At 35.1% G+C, this 20016-nt stretch overlaps 1 non-coding gene and 1 pseudogene across 1 annotated transcript; both read right to left on the reverse strand.

The window, feature by feature from the left end:
- Positions 1–3363: 3363 nt before the first annotated feature.
- TRNAG-UCC (transfer RNA glycine (anticodon UCC)) lies at positions 3364–3435 on the reverse strand. The gene has a single exon. It is a non-coding gene; the product is annotated as a tRNA-Gly (tRNA).
- Positions 3436–13770: 10335 nt separating this feature from the next.
- Positions 13771–13870, reverse strand: LOC114117710 (U6 spliceosomal RNA; annotated as a pseudogene).
- Positions 13871–20016: the final 6146 nt, after the last annotated feature.

Here is a 20016-nt window from a genome sequence, read left to right on the forward strand (position 1 = left end):
TGCGATCAAAGTGTATTCCTTTGAAAGAAATAAGAAAGGATTATGTTGCCTAAACAGTCTTACAAATTTCACCTGCATCTTAGTAGAGAGAGATCTCTTTCCACCGAGATTTTTTAAAATGTGGTTTTCCAGATGTGTCTAAGATATACTCCAAGTTAATGTAATATATTTTCATAAGAAAGAGAATAAAGGAAGCTTAAATGTTATCTAGTACATACATTAATATTTTTAGGTGAAGGATCTAAGACCTAAAAGAGCTGAAAGTCTAGGATTTCATAAGAGGCCATGATAAGACTGAGAGCTGCAGAGGCCTGATTCTCTCTTGGTTTACCCTCTTTGCTATCTGGTTGCTTTGATTAATAAATCCAAGACTTTTTAACTTCAGATATCTTTATTCTGTATCACTTCACTGCTTCTAAAACTTCAAAAATTTTAAGATCCTATACTTCTTTATTGACAACTATCCATCTACCTTAAGAATTTTAATGTGTCTAGATTTAAAAAAAAATACAATATGTACTAAGAGAATATGGACATAATCTCTCCTTTAATCTTTTTATTTTTGAAGTGTTTGCTTTATCTTTTCATTTTTTCCTTGAGAGGTATTTCATCATTATAATATCAAAAGACATTCTGCATGCAATAAAATAATGACAGAATATATGCATTTATGCACCTATAAAGTATACTTGCTTAAGGTTTTCAAAGATGAGATAGTACTTCTTGGGATTTGAGTATAGAATATTCTAGTATTAAAATGTTTTAATGGTCTTCCTACAAGTACAAATTGCACATTTATCACTCTTACCTGCTCTCTACTGTTTCTGATACTTGTTACTATGTATGTATTAAGTTTGGAAATTCCCCAGCCTTTGTTTCAGGGTAGTCTTCTGACATAAAGTGGCTGAGGCCTTCCCCATTGGCCAGAAAGCTGAGCAAAGTGCATTGCATTTTTCTAGAGTAGAATGGTCACCTCTGTTTTAAAATGGTAACCTGTAAAAGCTAAAATTCATCTACCTCTGTTAATTATTTTTGGATAAATAAAATGTGGTGTTATCATCTAGGTTCACTTCTGTACTCCTCTAAAGAAGTTATTAAAACTTAACCATCAAAGACTTATGTATAGATTAATACAAATTTCTGTATGCACAATTCTAATGTGGCTTCATATTTCTGAAATGTTTGGCTTTTAATTTTTTTAAAAAACTTATACTTGTTACTTTTTTGTAAGTTTTGTATTGGAGGATAATTGCTTTACAATATTGTGCTGGTTTCTGCCATACATCAATGTGAATCAGCCACAGATATACATACGTTCCCCTCCCTCTTGAACCTCTCTGCCATCTCCCACCCTGTCCCAGCCTCTTAGGTTGTTGCAGAGCATGAGTTGAGCTTCCTGTGACACACAGCAAATTCCCACTGGCTATCCTTTTACATATGGTAATGTATATGTTTCCATGTTACTCTCTCAGTTGGTCCCACCCTTTCCTTCCCTGTGTCCACAAATCTGTTCTTTATGTCTGCATCTCCATTGCTGCTCTGCAAATAGGTTCATCAGTTAGATGTTACTTTTAATTTCTTTGCCATTATCATTATAAATTTTCCCTAGAATACACATTCCTTTAGGAATCTATATGCAAACTGTCACATATGAATCATACCATGAGCCCTGCTCTGGGTAGCATCTATTAATATTATACTCAAAGTAAATAGGCTGATAGTTACTGAGCTCTAAAGAGCTTGCACATCCTAAATCTTCAGACAGCAAATCTTTCCTGACACAAACGCCACCTCCCTATGGCCTGGGTATAACAAGCAAAGTAAATTATGCCAATGAAAATGTTTTAAATTTCCACTATTAAAGGGATAGAAGAAAATGGTCTTGTTAGGTAGTTAGAATAGGAAAAAGGAGTCCAGAGTGGCAGTGGCCAGAAGCCAAGGAAGGGGAAAAGCCCATGAAAATAGAACAAGGGAAGGTCCGAGGACGGGAGTGAGGACCTCAAGTAGAACAAAGAGCACTCCTGGCTAGCCCAGTTTACATAGGGCAGGCCCAGGGGAGGAAAAAACAGACAAAAAGAGGGGCCGAGGGGCCAAAGGGCCGGGGGTCTCTCCTGTGCGCGCACACGCTCTCTCATTCTCTCTCTCTCTTCGTGTCTTTTGGGTCAGCATGCCCTCATGCCTTGAGGATGTATTTTCCTTTATTTTTGAAATAAAATTGAGCTGTAACACTGTCCGAAAGCTGTGACGCTCCGAGGGCTTTAACGTCCATTGCTTCGCATGTTTGTTGTGATGAGACAGAACTGAGGAAATTACACACTCCCCTGACAGTCTTATGAGACATGGATCCATCCATTAAAAAAACAAACTCATAAATTCCCTATATAGAGAATCACAAAAGACAAGGAGAAAGTGCGGCAGGGAGGAAACCAATTCTAACCCCATGATGGAACTGTTTCTTTGACTTGCTTTTTGTTGCTTTTGTTATTATAATCATACAGAATGGTTTGACTCAGCTTCCACCCGAGGGTTAAACTAAAATGCCTTTGTTCAGAATCCTCTCCACCTGTGGATAATGGGAAAGGAGAAATTAACACATCCCCTGCCTGAGGCTTGCCATTTTAGATCTTTGCAAGATTAATGGCCTTTATACTTTGCTTCCTCACCTCCCCTCATCTCTGATCTATGAAAGAACCTGGCATTTAGACTCCTAATAAGATGGTTATTTTGAGGCGCTAGCCTGACATCTTCTCCCTCTACGGGCTTCCAGATTAAAGTCTCTTCCTTGCCTCAGCTCCTCGTCTCTCAGATTCATTGGCTTGCCATGTAACAAAAGCATGCGATTGCAGTGGGACACAGCATTTGACTAAATTTTAGAATTCTAAGACCCATGTGGTGAGGGCATTTGATGACCAGGTAAATGCATAGAAGGGACATGAAATGGACATTGGATGGACCACGGTGCATCAGAAAATACACATTCTTTTTAAACTGGATAAATGTGACCTCTTACAATGTGTATATGTAGAGTACACAGCATGTCACTTTGATACATCTATATGTTATTATTAAGAAAACATAGTTGCTCTTGTACCAATATTTTTCACATTACATACTTATAGCATAATATTATTGCCTATATAGAAAGTGAAGTCACTCAGTCGTGTCTGACTCTTTGTGACCCCATGGACTGTAGCCTACCAGGCTCCTCAGTCCGTGGAATTTTCCAGGCAAGAATACTGGAGTGGGCTGCCATTTCCTTCTCCAGGGGATCTTCCCAACCCAGGGACTGAACCCAGGTCTCCCACATTGCAGGCAGACACTTTACCGTCTGAGCCACCAGGGAATCCCAAAAGGTCGGCCCACTGCATTGGCCAGGAATCGAACCCAGGTCAACTGCTTGGAAGGCAGCTATGCTCACCACTATACTACCAACACTACACATATCCAAGATACTGTACATTATATTTCTATGGTTTATTTAATACTTGTTACAAGTTTCTAGACTTATCTCTCCATCCCCATCCCCTGGTACTCACACATTTACTTTCTGTTTTTTTTTTGTTTTTTTTTTTTTTGAGGTTTGACATTGGTCAATTTCACATATTAGTGACATCATACAGTGTTTGACTTATCTCAGACAGCATGACACGCTTAAGGTCCATCCAAGTCACAAATGGCAGGATAACCTTCCTTCTCATGGCTGAGCAATATTACTCTGTATACATATGCCACATATTTTCAATCCATTAATCTGTTGATGGGCCCCAGGGAAGAAAACATGAATTTAAATTTTGCTGTTACTTACTACTCACTTAGAATCATCTACCGTCTCTAAGTATCAGTTTTAGTGTTTGCATGATGAAGATAAGGTCTACTCTATAAAGGAGTAAAAATCACTGAGATCCTGCAAAAGAAAGTCCGTAAAAAATATTGTACAGTGCGTGTTAACAGATTTCAAGATGGGGAAGCTCCTATTTTATTAATAGTCATAAAGATTTATTTTTTGGGGTTTCCCCAGTGACTCATTGGTAAAGAATCCACCTGCCAGAGACAGGGTTTGATCCCTGAAAACATCAGAGACGCAGTTTCATCCCTGGATGGGAAAGATCACTTCATCCATGGAGTAGGAAATGGTAACCCATTCCAGTGTTCTTGCTGGGAAAACCCATGTCTTTCAAAGAGTCAGAAACAACTGAGCATGCATAAAAACTTCTTTGTCTATGTTATCAAGCATTTACATTGCACAGATTTATACATGAAAATGTATAATTTTTAGGCTGGGTTTTTTGGTTTTTCATATGTATTTGTATAAAATATAGACCATTCAAACCTGATTCAGTGCCGCCTCCTGCCTTGGGTGAATTGTAGATGTAGCCTAAACTAACTAACAAACTACTGAACTTCTCAGTAAGTTTTAAAATATGTAAGAGGGGTAACAATTTGAAATATGAATGCTTTTCATTTGCAAATGCCACACATTTGACAGAGAAGAAAAACTAAGGACTTCTAAATAATTTGCTTGAGTATCAAGAGCCAAACAAAGAAAATTTGGGGCTTGGTATATATAATATAAATTACAAATAGGGAATGACAAAAACAATTCATAGTAACCTTTTTATATAAAATCGTACTGTCATTTTATAGCTAAAACTTACATCATACCAACTGTTTGCCAAGAGCTTTTCTTCATTTCACATATATTCACATATTTATTTAATCTCAAACAACCTATGAGACAAGGAACACTGCAGACAATAGGGGTTCAGTAATTTGCTCTAGGTCATCAAGCTGTGAAGAAAAAGATTTGAAAGCAAGCAGTCTGACTCTATAGTTTAATTTCTACACTTGACAGCGTACGGCAATATTTCTGGCTCCAAATGATAGCACTTCACCGAGAGTGAAGGAAGGAGACCAACAGGTTGCGTCTAGAACTCAGGTTAAAAGAGACTCCTGATAGGGTTCTAGCCCGCCAGGTCAAGTTCCAAGGGCGGGTAAGGAGACACTGGGAGGATGAGAACACTGCGGATACATTGAAGGGGTGGAGATTGACCCCAGAGCTGTCTTTCCAGTGTCACCAGAAATTACCCCAAGATATCCCACATGGGTCCATCAGTTGAGCAGCTGATTGAAAGGCAGGGAAGAATACTGTAAAGGCAACCTTGGGGAATTCTGTTCAACCCAGAAGAATAAGGTTGGATGAGGAGGGTGCAGCATGTGGAAAGGTGGGTTGCCCAAACCAGGTAAGATGAGCTTTCCTTCCACTGAAGCCTTTGCCAAAACCTATTCATAACCTTGTCTGTTAGGTCCACGTATTTAGATGGTGAATTGCAAGCATACATTCCTATTATTATCTTATTTTCTGTATTGCAGCAGTAACGAGTAACGTGTTCAAGGGGAAAACTTAACAGGTGTCAAAATGAGACACTTTGCATCAAAACACAAAACAGCTAGTTACTTACTTCTAAACCTTCTGCTATTTCAAGAATAGGGGGAAAGTGACATACTCTGTATATGCGATTATCTGAACATGTGAAAACCTTGGGTCCTTGTTCTACTTAAAGCCTAGATGCCGACTGCTACTTATAAAATTTTACTGTTTCATTTTCAATGTCTGGTATTTCAGAACAAGTTAGGATATTGAGTACAGCTCACAAATTCAAAGGACATTTTCTCTGTAAAGTTTATTGGTTCTCATGATATCTTATTAATATTAGCATTGACAAACACTTCAATGTATGCTTAAAAGTAGAGACTATGAAAAAATTCTATTGTGGAGGTCCTAGCAGGGTCATTTCTATGAATATAAAACACAAAGGAGTCATGTCTTTGGGCCACTTGTCTTCAGCACCAGCTCCATCACTAACCTCACTTCCATTTTTACCTAATTATGTGTGTGTGTACATTCAGTTGCTCAGTCATGTCCCGTTCTTTGAGACACTTTGGATTGTAGCCTGCCAGGCTTCTCTGTCCATGGGGTTTTTCAGGCAAGGATACTGGGGTATGTTGCCGTTTCCTCCTCCAGTGGAATTTTCCTGACCCAAGGATCAAACCCGCATCTCCTGTGTCTCCTTGCCTTACAGGCAGAATTTTTACCCCCTGAGCCATCAGGGAAGCCCCTCAGCTATGTTCAGTGAATACAAAGCCGTGGTAGCCTTGCCATGGTTGTGAGTGTATTTTATGTAAATTTTTTTACTGCCTTCTTCTCATCTTAGTCTCACTTCAGCTCCATCCATTTTAATAGCTTTCCTTGATTCTTCTGCCCCTTCCTATCCTGGATGAATTTTGGAACTAATTTGTAGTTCCTGAAAATAAACCGAGAATCAAGATAGATGTAGTCCCCCCTTTAACAAATAGGCCATAACTACAAACATATTTGTGTGCATCATAGATATGTCTTATTGCTAGAACACCAGGGAAAGAGTTCAAACCTTAACCATTAGCATATTCTTCCCAATATGAATTCAACTGAAGGTTATATTTTCAACCAATCTTCTGTTTGTCTATCCATACAAAGAAGGAAACAGAAGCAAAGCAACAATCTGAATACTTCCAGCAACAAATTTTTGCTTAAAATGTCTATGGAATACTTTACCAAGATAGTAAAAGAGATTAAAAGGAATGGAACAGATATTGATTTCCTCACTAGTGTAATTCTGTGTCTTTGTTATATGAAGTTACTTAGCTGTGAGCATTAAGGAATTCCTAACTGGGCCATACAAATGGAAAGCTTTTCATAGCTTAAAACTGCTCAGTGATTTGAAATATTTAACTATATTAAAACTTAGTTGATGAGATTAAGATACCAATATTATATACGCACACAGATTTTTCTAAATCCAGACTCGTTTATACGATACCATTATATGTCTTTAAAAGAAATAAAGGTAGAAAAGTAACTCTGGAGGCCTACTTTGTTTCTTTTTTTTTTTTTTTTTCCTACTTTGTTTCTGAGCTACCAAAGGTAAGAAACTTTCAAGGAGATGCTTTGTATTACTGCTTAAAAAAATTTTTTTTTAACTACAGCTACAGGTTTTAAAGGTTTCTTTGAAACAACTGAAGAGTGAACTTTAATTCATGTTTTTTAAACAAAGGTTATATGAGACTTACAGCAGTCTTACAAAAGAAGAATATCGGCAAGAATTGCACATTACACTCAGAGTGCAACTGACTTTCAAATTTCTCTACAGGTATTATTTCCCATGAATAGGAACAAAGAGCAAAAACAGTTAAAAAAGCATATTCAAATGTGTGCATAAAAAGGCATGGTAAATGAATACTGTTTAGTTTGCTGACATAATTACTTGAATGTAATTTTTATGAGTCGTAGAAATCTTGGCATTTTCACTGAACCAGATAATTAGACTCTGAATAGAACAGGGTCAGAATAATTAATACATCAAAACTAGATGAACTTTTTCTAATTATTTTTATTTAATCTCTATTATAATTATTGTTATACTCTGCTGAGCATGATTGCCTCATGTTCATAGACTTGAATGCAGTCTTATAGTTGCATCCTGGGACTTTGAGGAATATTAACAAACCGTGGCATGGAGAAATTAGAATGATGTAGTTTCATGATGGAATTCTAAATTGGAATTTCATATTTTCTATATAGTTGCATAAAATTTGTTCCATAATCGTAAAAAATATGAATTTTAAAACAAAAGTCTACTTTTCTTTCAAGTTATACTTCTCAAAAGTTCAGGAAAAATTATTTTCTCAGATTTTTTTTTTAAAGGCATATCATCAGCTATTCAAGTCATGTGAAATTTTCTGAAAGGGGATTACATTAAATTTTTCCTTACTTGAGAGTTTTTAATATCATGATAAATCTTAATCATTAAAGCAAATGTATCAACAGGCAGTAAAGGCCATTACCAATTATTATTAAAGACGCTGAAATCTGTGTTAGAAAGTCATGGTGTAACTTTCAGATGACAGCTGCCTACCTGTGCCAGACCTTTGATATACTCATGAAAACACAGAAAAATAAATTGTAGCAGCCGATGAAACCACAAATACTGATGAAATACATTTAAGTCTCCAAGATGAAAGGTTACATATTAGCCAGCTAATAAATGATTAGGAACTAACTTATGTCTGATTATATGAAATAAGAATGCTATTATACAGAAAGAAAGATCTTATCCATCAACATAACATCCAATAAAGATTTTAATTCAAGGAGCCAATGAAAAAGTCTGAGGTCACTCTTAACTCCTAGTTCTCATTCCAGAGTTGGTCAGGACTACCCTCTTAACCTTGTCATTATCTATCATTAGTCTACAGAAGTCCACAACTTTCCCTTGTGGAGGATTGAAAATTGATGAAGAATTTCAAGGATCATTGCAAGGAAAAAGCAGAAATAAGTAGACTACTGCTAATGCCTGAGGATAATTCATTCTGAAAATATATAGAGTATTTACAATTAGCTAGGAACTAATTCATCTTCTATTATTTAGAGTAAAGGGCAGGAGACACAGGATAATATTCTGTATAACTTTTGCATAACTAGGCTATTTAAAGGTTTGCTTGGTCCTGGAATTTGCCTAGAGAAGATATGTATTACTGAAGAGAGCAGTAAAGAGATTATGAGATTCTAGAAACAAAAAGAAAGTGATATCCATAGAAGAGAATAATGTCCTTTGCAAATATCATCAGTGTTAGGCTTTACCTCATTCAAGGATAAAAAACAACATTGACCTTAAGCTAATAAATGTAGTTTTTCCTTAAGAAAACAGTATGCCATAAACATGTCAAATACATATAAAATGGGGAAAATAAGAAAATAGGGAGAATATTGAATTCTAAATGTTGCTGGCAAGTATATAAAAAGAACATGGTAAAGAAAAAGATACCACATGGAAAAATTAAAGTTAGCTTCAGTTATAGTAAAGAACATAATTGGCCTTGTAGAAAATGCAATCATTAATAAAGATTATAGATATCTAGATATAAAGAAAAATATAAAAAATGACAAAATAAATAATCAACAGCCATTGGGAATAAATTATAACAACTGAAGCTAAACAATCACTCATTAAGAGAATCCTTTTTAAGAGACTGCAAAAATAAAGAAAACAAGAGACATTACCTAGGTTTATGAGTCAATAGATTTCATTAACCTGCCGCCCACCCACACACTCACACACAAAAATGAAGTGACTTAGAATAAACTTGGCAGAGTTTTTGAATTTAAAGAAAAAATTCACAAAAAGTAAAAATAAAGTCATACTGGTTTTAGGTTCTACTTAATTCAGAGTGCCCAGAATGCAATGTAAAATGAGAACAAAGTTTTGAGAGTAAAAATATCATGGCACAAGGATATTTTGACCAAGAACAAAGTATTTAATATGCTGGGATAACAGAACAGACATCTGTGCTTAGATCTGCAGGATTGAGAACATAGACTGCTCACAGATACATCCCTGGAAATTTTACCTAAAAATGCACAACAGGGTAATTATAAATAACATTTAAAACTTAAAGAATGGGATATTTGAATCTAAAATTACTGAGGTATATATTGATATTTAAGACATATTTGCTCACCAAAAAAAAAAAAAGTTCACATTGAAAGAAATAAGAAGTTAGGTCTCTATATATGCTTACAACATAAGCAATACCATAATTTAAGTAACAGTATAATTCTTATTCCCAGGAGTTATAAACTTTACGATCATGAATATATTATGAAATTTATATGAGCAGATGTAATAACTATCAAATAATTTTGAGATACATGGCTTCTTGGAAAATAGCCCTTCAATTGTATCCTTATCTTATACTTTAAGTTAGTATGAACTTAAAGTAAAGGAGGATAAGATAGTTGGATAGCATCACTGAGTCAATGGACTTGAGTTTGAGGAAACTCCAGGAAATTGTGAAGGAAAGAGAAGCCTGACATGCTACAGTCTGTGGGGTCACAGAGTTGGACACGACTTAGCAACTGAACAACAAAAAGGTAAAAGAGGATTCAAATTTATAAAATAAATATATTTTTAGGAAAGATAAAAATATAAATGACAGTATTTCTCAGTGATCACAGAGCTTTTAAACATAAACATAGCAAAATTCACAAAGTTAAATATTGAGAAATCCCTCAGAAGAAACTTATAAAAGTTTATCTCACCAAAATCAATGAGGAGATATGTGGTATAGGTTTCATTAATAAGACAATGTTATACCGTAAATATTTCACCCAATGGCCCTGTATATATATGCCTAAACATGTAGCCATAGCAATGTGTGCTATGCTATTTTCAATAGCATTAAAAAATTAAGTGATACAATTTAACACACGTTAAATAATAAATAGCTTCTGTCTATTATAAACTTCATACAACCCAATAACATATTAAGAGATTTACTTTAATAATATGATTTGGCACCTGCAACAAACCTCTTGGGCAAGTGAAAGTGAAAGTCGCTCAGTCATGTCCAAATCTTTGGGACCACATGGACTATACAGTCCATGGAATTCTCCAGGCCAAAATACTGGAGTGGGTAGCCTTTCCCTTCTCCAAGAGACCTTCCCAACCCAGGAATTGAACCAGTGTCTCCTGCATTGCAGGCGGATTCTTTACCAACTGAGATATCAGGGAAGCCCCTTCAAGAATACTGGAGTGGGTTGCCATGCCCTCCTCCAGGGGATCTTCCCAACCCAGGTCTCCACAATGCACATAGATTCTTTGCCATCGGAGCCACAAGGGAAGTCCAAGAATACTAGAGAGATTTACTTTAATCTGTAGCCTATCTGTTCACCAAGGGTTCTTCCCAACCCAGGAATCGAATCGGGTCTCCTGCATTACAGGCAGATTCTTCACCAGCTGAGCTACCAGGGAGCCCTGCTGCTGCTGCTGCTAAGTCGCTTCAGTCGTGTCCGACTCTCTGCGACCCAGTAGATGGCAGCCCACCAGGCTCCCCCATCCCTGGGATTCTCCAGGCAAGAACACTGGAGTGGGTTGCCATTTCCTTCTCCAGTGCGTGAAAGTGAAAAGTGAAAGTGAAGTCGCTCAGTCGTGTCCAACCCTCAGCGACCCCGTAGACTGCAGCCCACCAGGCCCCTCCGTCCATGGGATTTTCCAGGCAAGAGTACTGGAGTTGGGGTGCCATTGGTAAGAGCTATTCATTTTTCTACTGATGAATAAACTGAAACAGAAAGAACTTGTAAGATCTGAATCTAGATCTAATTACAAAATTAAGTGCTGAATCCATGGTACGCTGCTTTCTAAGTATCTCGTATGCAATGTAAGAAAAAGTATTTTCTGTGCTATTCTTATCTATAGCCCCTTGCTTTATCACAGTGCCTGCTTATAGTATGCACTCAAATAATTGTTGCATGCTCAATATATGTATATAAGACACTGTATTAGAAGCTAAGGAACATAACACTAGAAACAGATTAGTATCTTACCCCAGGAAGTTTCTCATTAGGGTCAGATAGAGTATAGAAATATGGGATATGAACACTATGGAACAGTATAGTCAACAATAAAACTACAAGGCAGATTTTTAAAAGTGCATTGCTGTACGCGAAAAGAAAGTGCTTTCTTAAAGGAAGCGAGAAAATGACTGAAACGAAATAAGCAGATACCCCATTACAAACTTTGTTTTCAACGTAATTTGACTACTGAACTATGCAATATGGTTTTCTTGAATGCTTAGTATTTAGCTATAACAATATACTTAATCCTTGCAGATAAAAACTTAAGATGCGACCATATAAGAGGCTTAAATGTCTCAAGGTAAATAATAATATGTCTCAAGGTAAATAATAATAAATAATAAGAGGAAAATGCCATTCAAAAAAGAACAGATTTACTTTTAATACACTCAGGGTTTTACTAAAGCAGGTATCTCTCACACACCATAAACTCTTCGTTTTTCCTTTCTACTCCTGGTATTTATCCCTATTTTATTGAAAAAAATCTTGTTAATATGTTTACAATATTGAATCTGACATTGTCCATCTAAAAGTCATGGAATGGGGTCATTTCTGCTTAGAAAGAGTCTATACATTCATCTACAAGTTAATAAGTATCTGGCATTTTTGTCTTCGCTATTGTTTTCTTGGTGTTTTAGTCTCATTTGGCTGACTTGTGCATAGGAATCAGATTGGAAAAAAAAAAAATTAGGCACACACTGTGATATTTTATCCAGGTCACACAACACCCATATTTGCAACTGCTCTTGTGTTGCCAGTCTCTGGCAGCTCATTGCATTGTCTCAGATGCTTCATGTGCTTCCTGGCATTTAGTGGTTTATCAGTGAGTATTAGCTTACATGTGATAGAAGAAAATGGACTCAGGAACCTGGGCTCTCCACTGGCAGTTCTTTTTATTGGTGTGCCTGTCTGAATTGTTAACTACTCCTGAAACCATGGCAGGATTTCTGTGAACCTCTTCCTGATCTTAGTTAAAAACATTTTAATTTTGTCATTTGGAAGTTCGTAGAAAAAGTGGACTTTTAGAAAAATTGGTTCAACACAAAGAATGAGGAAATAAGCTGAAAACAAATATTAAACCAAGTGAAATAAGTATGAAGAAAGGAAAGTAAAAACAGAGCCAAGTTATGGAATCTGTGCATTTAATTGTATGGAAAATGTCCATTTGGCAACACCCAGGGAACCATGAAGATCGGGAAAGTAGAAAATGGACTCAGAACATCAGTTCTTTATATGAACAGCCATTCCTCAAAGGATTTTCCAAATATTAAATACTTTATAGAGTTTGCTTGACTTTATCACTTACATCAGACTTTGAACCCCTACTTTTATGTATTCAATATTAAAATACGTAAATATTCTGTAAAATAAAATTTTAGAATATAGCCTTTTGGAATGTATAGCTACTATTTTCTGTTGTTAAAATATAAGTTTTTCTCAAACATTATCTACAGCAATTACCTTATTCTGCTGACAAACACTGCTATTGCAACACAAACCAAGCCCAGGATTAGAAGATTTGGTCAAATGCAAACTGTATTCATAATTTCCTTTTTCAGTAAATAAAATATATTTTTGCCTTATTAATATTTAATCCCTAAAATCTATCTCTAATTTGAATGTCTGCCATATTTTCAATAGTGACTTGGAAATATTGCAACATGATCATAATTTTAATTTTAGTACCTTAGGAATGTCTCTAAAACCAAATAAATAATACATGTAAAGGGTATAACACCAGGTACCAGGTAACTTCAATGAATATTAGGTTTCTTTCTCTTCCTTAACATACAGTAGAAAAAAATGAAATATTTGTTATTTAGAGTTTAGTTGTTTGGAGCTATTTCATAGGACTACAAAACTTTAAGCAAACAATGACTTTGGTCTCTTTATCAAGTTCCTGTAACAAAGACAAGGAATTTAAGCGTAGTTTAGAGTCAGAAGTCTAAGAATGTTATTATATGACTAAAATCTATCTTATTTTACTTCCAATAAAAGTTTTTGGTTCATCTTTCATTTAATAAAAAAAACTGTCCTCTCGCCACCCTGTCACACCTGAGATAATCTATTATTTGTCTGTCTATTAATTATTTATTTCTGGGAGTCATAATTTAAAGTTAATAATCTCATGATTACTTTTGTACTGAAGTGCATATATTTATAATATACAGATTTGGTAAAAAAATGAAAAAAAAGTTTTTTTTTTTTTTTTTTCACAGATGTGACTGGCTTTGGAGATGTCTTATTTGCTACCTAAAATTTTTTTTGACTATTGACAGAATTAAGCCTTTAAAAAAAACTGCCTCGTGTTTAAACATATGAGACACTTGGAGGACGTATTAATACACACCATCCTTGCTCAGGGACCATGTTAATCCTCTCAGGGTCATTCCAGTTTTAGTGTGTGTTCTCCTGAAGCACTGCATTTATTTTTTAAGGCCTTTAGGACATGATGAGATCTTTCTGTAGTGTCGTCTTTTGGAGGGGAGTTGGAGGCATGTGTGGACAAGCCTGAAACATTCCTTTTAGGTATTAAATGTTTAATATTGTACTCCTTAGAAGACATATTAAATGTAACCAACATTCATCATTGTTCATTAATTGGCTTACACTCACGACACTGGAAAATGCCATCCTATGCAAAATTTAGAGATGTTTCATACAGCATCATCTCCCAGTCTCCAACATCAAGCTATAAAACCATGTAGTGAAACTGTCCCAGACATCTCGCATCCGCTTGCACATCTCAATGCATTCGTAAACACACAAATTCAAATAACTCTTCACGCTCTTTGCCTTTTAAAGCCTTACAAAGTATTCCAAAATTAGGAAGAAATTTTTGCCTATACTGCTTCTACAACACTGATATTTGTGTCCATAAGGACATGGAGATATTCTTTTTATCTAAGAAATTTTAATGCTGCTTCTCAGATGTAAGGTAAATAGGTATTAGTACATAATTTGTCATGATTTCACTTTCCATTTCTTATTCCATAAAATTATTACATAAAGGTCTTTGACTAGATTTTCCCTAAATAATTGAAGTTGAAACCTTAGACTCCAGAATAAAAAAATACAAAAACTGGAACATTAGAACATTATTCAAACTTCTTGATCAGTGAATTAATATAATATATGCAGTCATAAGAGAGGGTCCTGGTCCCATAGAGGAATCATTTTAGCTTGAGTTCTTAAATTATCTGTTTATGCATGAAAAATATGTATATATTTACAATATTGCAAATATACTTCACTTCATGCAACAAAGTAGCCAGAAAACTTCAACTTTAAAATACATGGAAAATTAAAACACATTTCAAATAATTCAACTCCATTTCTATCTGGCTATGTCATGAAGAAGAAATAAGCTTTAAAAACCAGTGATTTTACAGAGCGCCAAATAAATTATCTACATTACTTTCAAATACTACTGAATTTTGCCATAATTTTATATGAGAATGTTAACAGAACTGTGAAAAGAGAAATTCCCATCTTTTCCTGGATTTTTAGAATTTCTTTTTGCAAATGTACTTGATTGATTTATTTGTCTCTTATCTATGGAATATATATAGCTGTCTCAGATCTATGGATTAGATATATTTATATCTACTCCATATATATGGGTTGCTTGTGGGAAACAAACAAAAGATAAATATAAAGAAATAATCTTTATCTTTGTTTTTTGCAGGTTCACAATAGATCCCTATACTATATATATAAATGGTCTCTTTTCACTTACAACAAAATGTATTCATGCAAAATTAGAGGTATCTTAACTTTAATAGAGATTTACATCCCTTTTAAATCCCTACGCCTACCATTGGATATTTTCTTACTCAGCCAAGTTTCCTGTGTTAAGAAAAATAAAAACAAAGCTTATTGGAAATTTGACAATTAAAAAAATTCTTACTTTTCGGATGCTTGCAAAGTTTAATATCACACTACAAAATACCCCAGAATTCCCATTCTAGTGTGTTTTGGTTTTGTTTCTATTCTTTAATATCTTAAACTATTTCAATAGCAATTAAAAGATTAATAAGTAGTTTTTAAAAAAACAAATAAAAACACATATTAAGTTACTTCAGTATAAATTATAACTTTGCATAGATGTCAACTAACTGTACAGCATACTTATTAAGCTTTATTAGCCAGAAAGGCATAGTATGGTATAGGTCAAGGTTTTTATAATTTAAAATAGGAATATATGGGAATAAATGGGGATGTTCTCTGAAATAAGGGTAATTAAGTTTATCTGTACTGATTGATATATATTTATAAATAATTCACCTTCTTTATTTTATCAATTTAGCCCACTTATCGAAATAATCATCTGAGGTCTCTTCCCTTTATGTAGCCCTGCAAATTTATTAAGAATCAAAAGCCCTTACTCAGGTGAATACAAAGCCTTCCTTCCCTGAAAAACAAATTACTTCATTGTTACAAGCTATGATAATATCTAACACCTTCATAATTCTTATTAATTTTTGATTGATTTGATTGATAAAAATTCAGTTATTTACATACTTTAAAGCTACAAATTTTTTTCTAATGATTTTATCCATCTAACTACATCTAAAGAAACTTCTCAAAGTATTATTTTTCTCATTGTCAATTATAAACCAATTCATTCTGGAAAACTAAACTGCCATCAGTTAATTGTCCCAACTATAAATAATTATTTGAAACATTCATGCATGTTGGAATGTGTTGTAAGTAATGACTGAAGATACACTTTTTACCACAAAATGGTGAAAAAGTCAGGGATATTTTTTGCTCTGTGGCACAAAACAATTACATAATAAATATATACATTTGTGGTCCTCTGCAAGCCGAGCATCATTCAGTGGCAGAAGGGAATTTGATCCGCTGTTTGAATTTGCCCTCTCACTTCCTTCTCTCTTTTCCTATTTTGCCCTTGCAAACTCGGCCTCTATTGACCACTCTCAAGTTCCTAAAAAGCGTAGAAAGTAAGGAAGTTATATTGGCCGCCTTAAGATGGGGTAGGACAGAGGCAAGAGATCTGAAAGCAATGTGAACTGTCAGAAAGGAGAGTCAGTGAGTTTTCACACTTTGATGTCCTGAGACTCAAGGCCAAGGGTTGTGTCACTAACCTCTATCGTGAGACACGAGCATTCTGGAGACAAAAAGGTGTCACTGCCACCTAGTGGCAGCATTAGTTATTGCAGTGCAGCCAAACCCCATTTGTTTTGCCTGGTAATGAAGTGGAGATGGACAGCCTGTCCCACCTCTTAAATAGAAAATAAAACACGACAAGTCTACTGTGACAAGTCTACTATGGGTAAACAAAAACAGTTTTAAAATCATCTTTCATTCTAAGTTTGAGTTTTAAGATTTTCTCCCTAGGTTTGAGGGAGGGTATATAAAATGAATAGATTTTTAGGCAAGTCAGAGATTGCTAGTATTTCTGGATTGATATTTAAAGTACTTAATATAAACTCCAAGTGAATACATCTCCATAATATCAGGGGATTGCCAGTGATGCAAAAATTCAATGATTTGGAGTAGCTTTTTTTCTACAGTGTTATTAATAAAAAGATCTGCTGATATTCACAAAGAGGTCATATCACACAGATGAAAGCTATGTAATTAACGTAGAATGCACAATTGACATATGTGTTTAATAAAGATATAAACTGATAAAGAAGAATTAGAGAGGGCAGAGAACTTTTCAGTTCACTGTAGCATAGCACCCTCTTTATTTTTCTATTACTTTGCTGACCATATTTATTCCATACGTATAAGAGACACTTTTTCCATCTTCTGAGTAAAGTCTTACTAAAGCTCTTTGGCTTTGAATTTTTTAACAACTTAAATTGCCTTATCTTTCAATAATTTATATATATATGCAACAATTTATTTTATATAATAGAATGTTATTTTTCCTTAAAAGCTCATATCTTTCAAAGCTTTCAAAGAGCTTCAAATTAATCTATGTTTCTAATAGATTTACATAGGATTACCCTGAAAAAGGGGCTTTCCTGGTAGCAGATGGTAAAGAATCTGCCTGCAATGTAGGAGACCCAGGTTTGGTTCCTGGATCAGCAAAATCCCCTGGAGAAGAAAATGGCAGCCAAAAAAATGGTATCAGCTCAATATTTTTTACTCCCTCCCTTTTTATCTACCTGTTGTATATAATTAAATCCTACATTTTTGTGTTACATACTCTAGACATTTTTTAGAGATTGATTTTCAATATTGCATTGCTATTTGTTTCCAGCAGGTCTTAGAGAAATGAGATCTTCCATGAAAGGTTGTATTCTGCATTTTTTCCTATAGTGGAATCATTTTACCTAAGAGAAAAAATGCCTTCATTGCATGGGACATGTGTTTATATTATTCTATGTGAATACATATTTACAATGCATTAGGCTCAGAGGTTAAAGCGTCTTCCTGGAATGCGGGAGACCCCGGTTCGATCCCTGGGTCGGGAAGATCCCCTGGAGAAGGAAATGGCAACCCACTCCAGTACTCTTGCCTGGAGAATCCCATGGAGGGAGGAGCCTGGTAGGCCACTAGTCCACGGGGTTGCAAAGAGTTGGACACGACTGAGCGACTTCACTCACTCAAGGGTAATCCACAAAGCTAAAGCAAAAATTGACAACCTGAAATTTGTTTCCTTGGTGTTCTTGCTAATCAAGCTGTGAAGGTCCCCTGGCATATAAGTAAACTTTGCATTTACTTTGGATTCAGTCGTGCTGGCCATTTCAACAAACCATGATCTGCCAACAAGCTTCAAAACTTTATATATATATATAACACCTTGACTAACAATGGCTCTCTTATTTTAAAATAACTTTTATAAGGCAGGATCAAACATATAACCGAATAGAACATCTTCATGTATATTCATCAGTTAAAACAGTTGGAACATTTTTCTTTAAAAAGAAAAAATGTTTGTATCTATTATCTCTCTGTTTTTCTGTTACATATTTGCTTAATATGTAAGCAAAGGCTTTCTCCTGGAAAAGTTGGAATCCATCCAAATTACAACAACAACAAAAAAAAAAACCTGCACACAATTACATATTCTTGGAAGCTCCAGACAATGCACTTTTTTTCTTATTTGAACTAGAATGTTAATCTCCTGCACCTTAGGCTTTCTGCCTGCATTCTGAGCTATATTTGTGTGACAATTTATATAGTCAGTTTAACTGATTCATCATCTTATTACTTATCACAATAAAAATATATGTATACAATTCCTATTTCTGTGCGGATCTCAGGTGCTGTTTAGGGGCTGTTTGAGTTTATGAACTAGAACACTGGTATTACTATTCCAGACCCAGTGTCAAAGAAACAGTTTAGGAGTTTGTGGTGGCTTTGTCATTGGCAATTGCAAGACACAGTGACAATAGGAAGTAAGAGAGAATAGATCAAGTTGTCAGGACAGAGAGCAGGCAGTGGATCTAAACTGCTCCACTGCCAAAAGTTATTTTCATGTGTTCAGGGCTAAATTTTAGTGGGAATTTTGCAGTTGACTTAAATGTTGATGTTGACATGAGACACTTGCATACTTTCCCAGTTGAAAACTATCTTAAGGTTTGGTACCTTGAAAGTCCGAGTTTAAGAGAGAATCTAGTACTCATATTTTAAAAATATATGTATATATATGCACTTTCATCTGAGTTATTTTCATTTGTTTCACAAATACATATTGAAAAGTTAACAACTGAGAGATAATGCAGAGTGACGGACACAAATAGGTTATTTCAACAACAGTACTCCAAAGACGCTTGGATTTATAATTCATGGTATTCACTTTTTGTTTTCACCGGAAGGAGCTTCCTAAAATTCCACGCGAGGATCTCATCCTTCAACATGTCTATGTTTCTTACTAAATGCAATGACTAAAGTGAAATAAAGACAACAGAAATAACTCGAAAAGGTAGTTCAGTTTCTGCTGCAGAAGAAAAACAAATTCCAAAGAAAACAGGCTGCATGTAAAAGAAATTAATGCCGAAGAAAAATGTATATATGATGCTTGAAACCATAAAAAGAAACATTTCATGCAGAAAAAAATGTTTTAAATGCTTACCTATTGACTCCATATACAACTACCCACTGCCGGAGTTCATTAAATTTAAACATCTGCCACCTATATACAGTTCTGATTAAAGTTAATGAAGATTTACCCAAATTTACATAGCTTTCTGTAAGAGAAAATTAGGTTTAGATGAAAACCGCTAAAGAAAACCTTTAAGAACTTCAAGAAACTTGATCTGAAATACAGAAATACAAGATTATAAATACATATGCTTCATTATGCAAAGACACCTATGAAAATGGGACTCAAGGAAAATACAATATCTTATCATTCTCTCCTTAGCAGCTACTACGGCAAACTTCATGCGATCTCCAAAGTGGCATTAGATGATAGTTTGGGGGCTTGACTGGTGGCTCAGTTGGTAAAAGATTTGCCTGCAATGCAGGAGACCAGAATTGATCCCTGGGCTGGAAAGATTCCCCTGGGAAGCAAATGGCAACCCGCTCCAGTATTTTTGCCTGGAGAATTCCAAGGACAAAGGAGCTTGGTGGGCTACAGACCA

The sequence above is a fragment of the Ovis aries genome, chromosome 13 (genome assembly GCF_016772045.2).
Source record: "Ovis aries strain OAR_USU_Benz2616 breed Rambouillet chromosome 13, ARS-UI_Ramb_v3.0, whole genome shotgun sequence".
Taxonomy (NCBI): domain Eukaryota; kingdom Metazoa; phylum Chordata; class Mammalia; order Artiodactyla; family Bovidae; genus Ovis; species Ovis aries.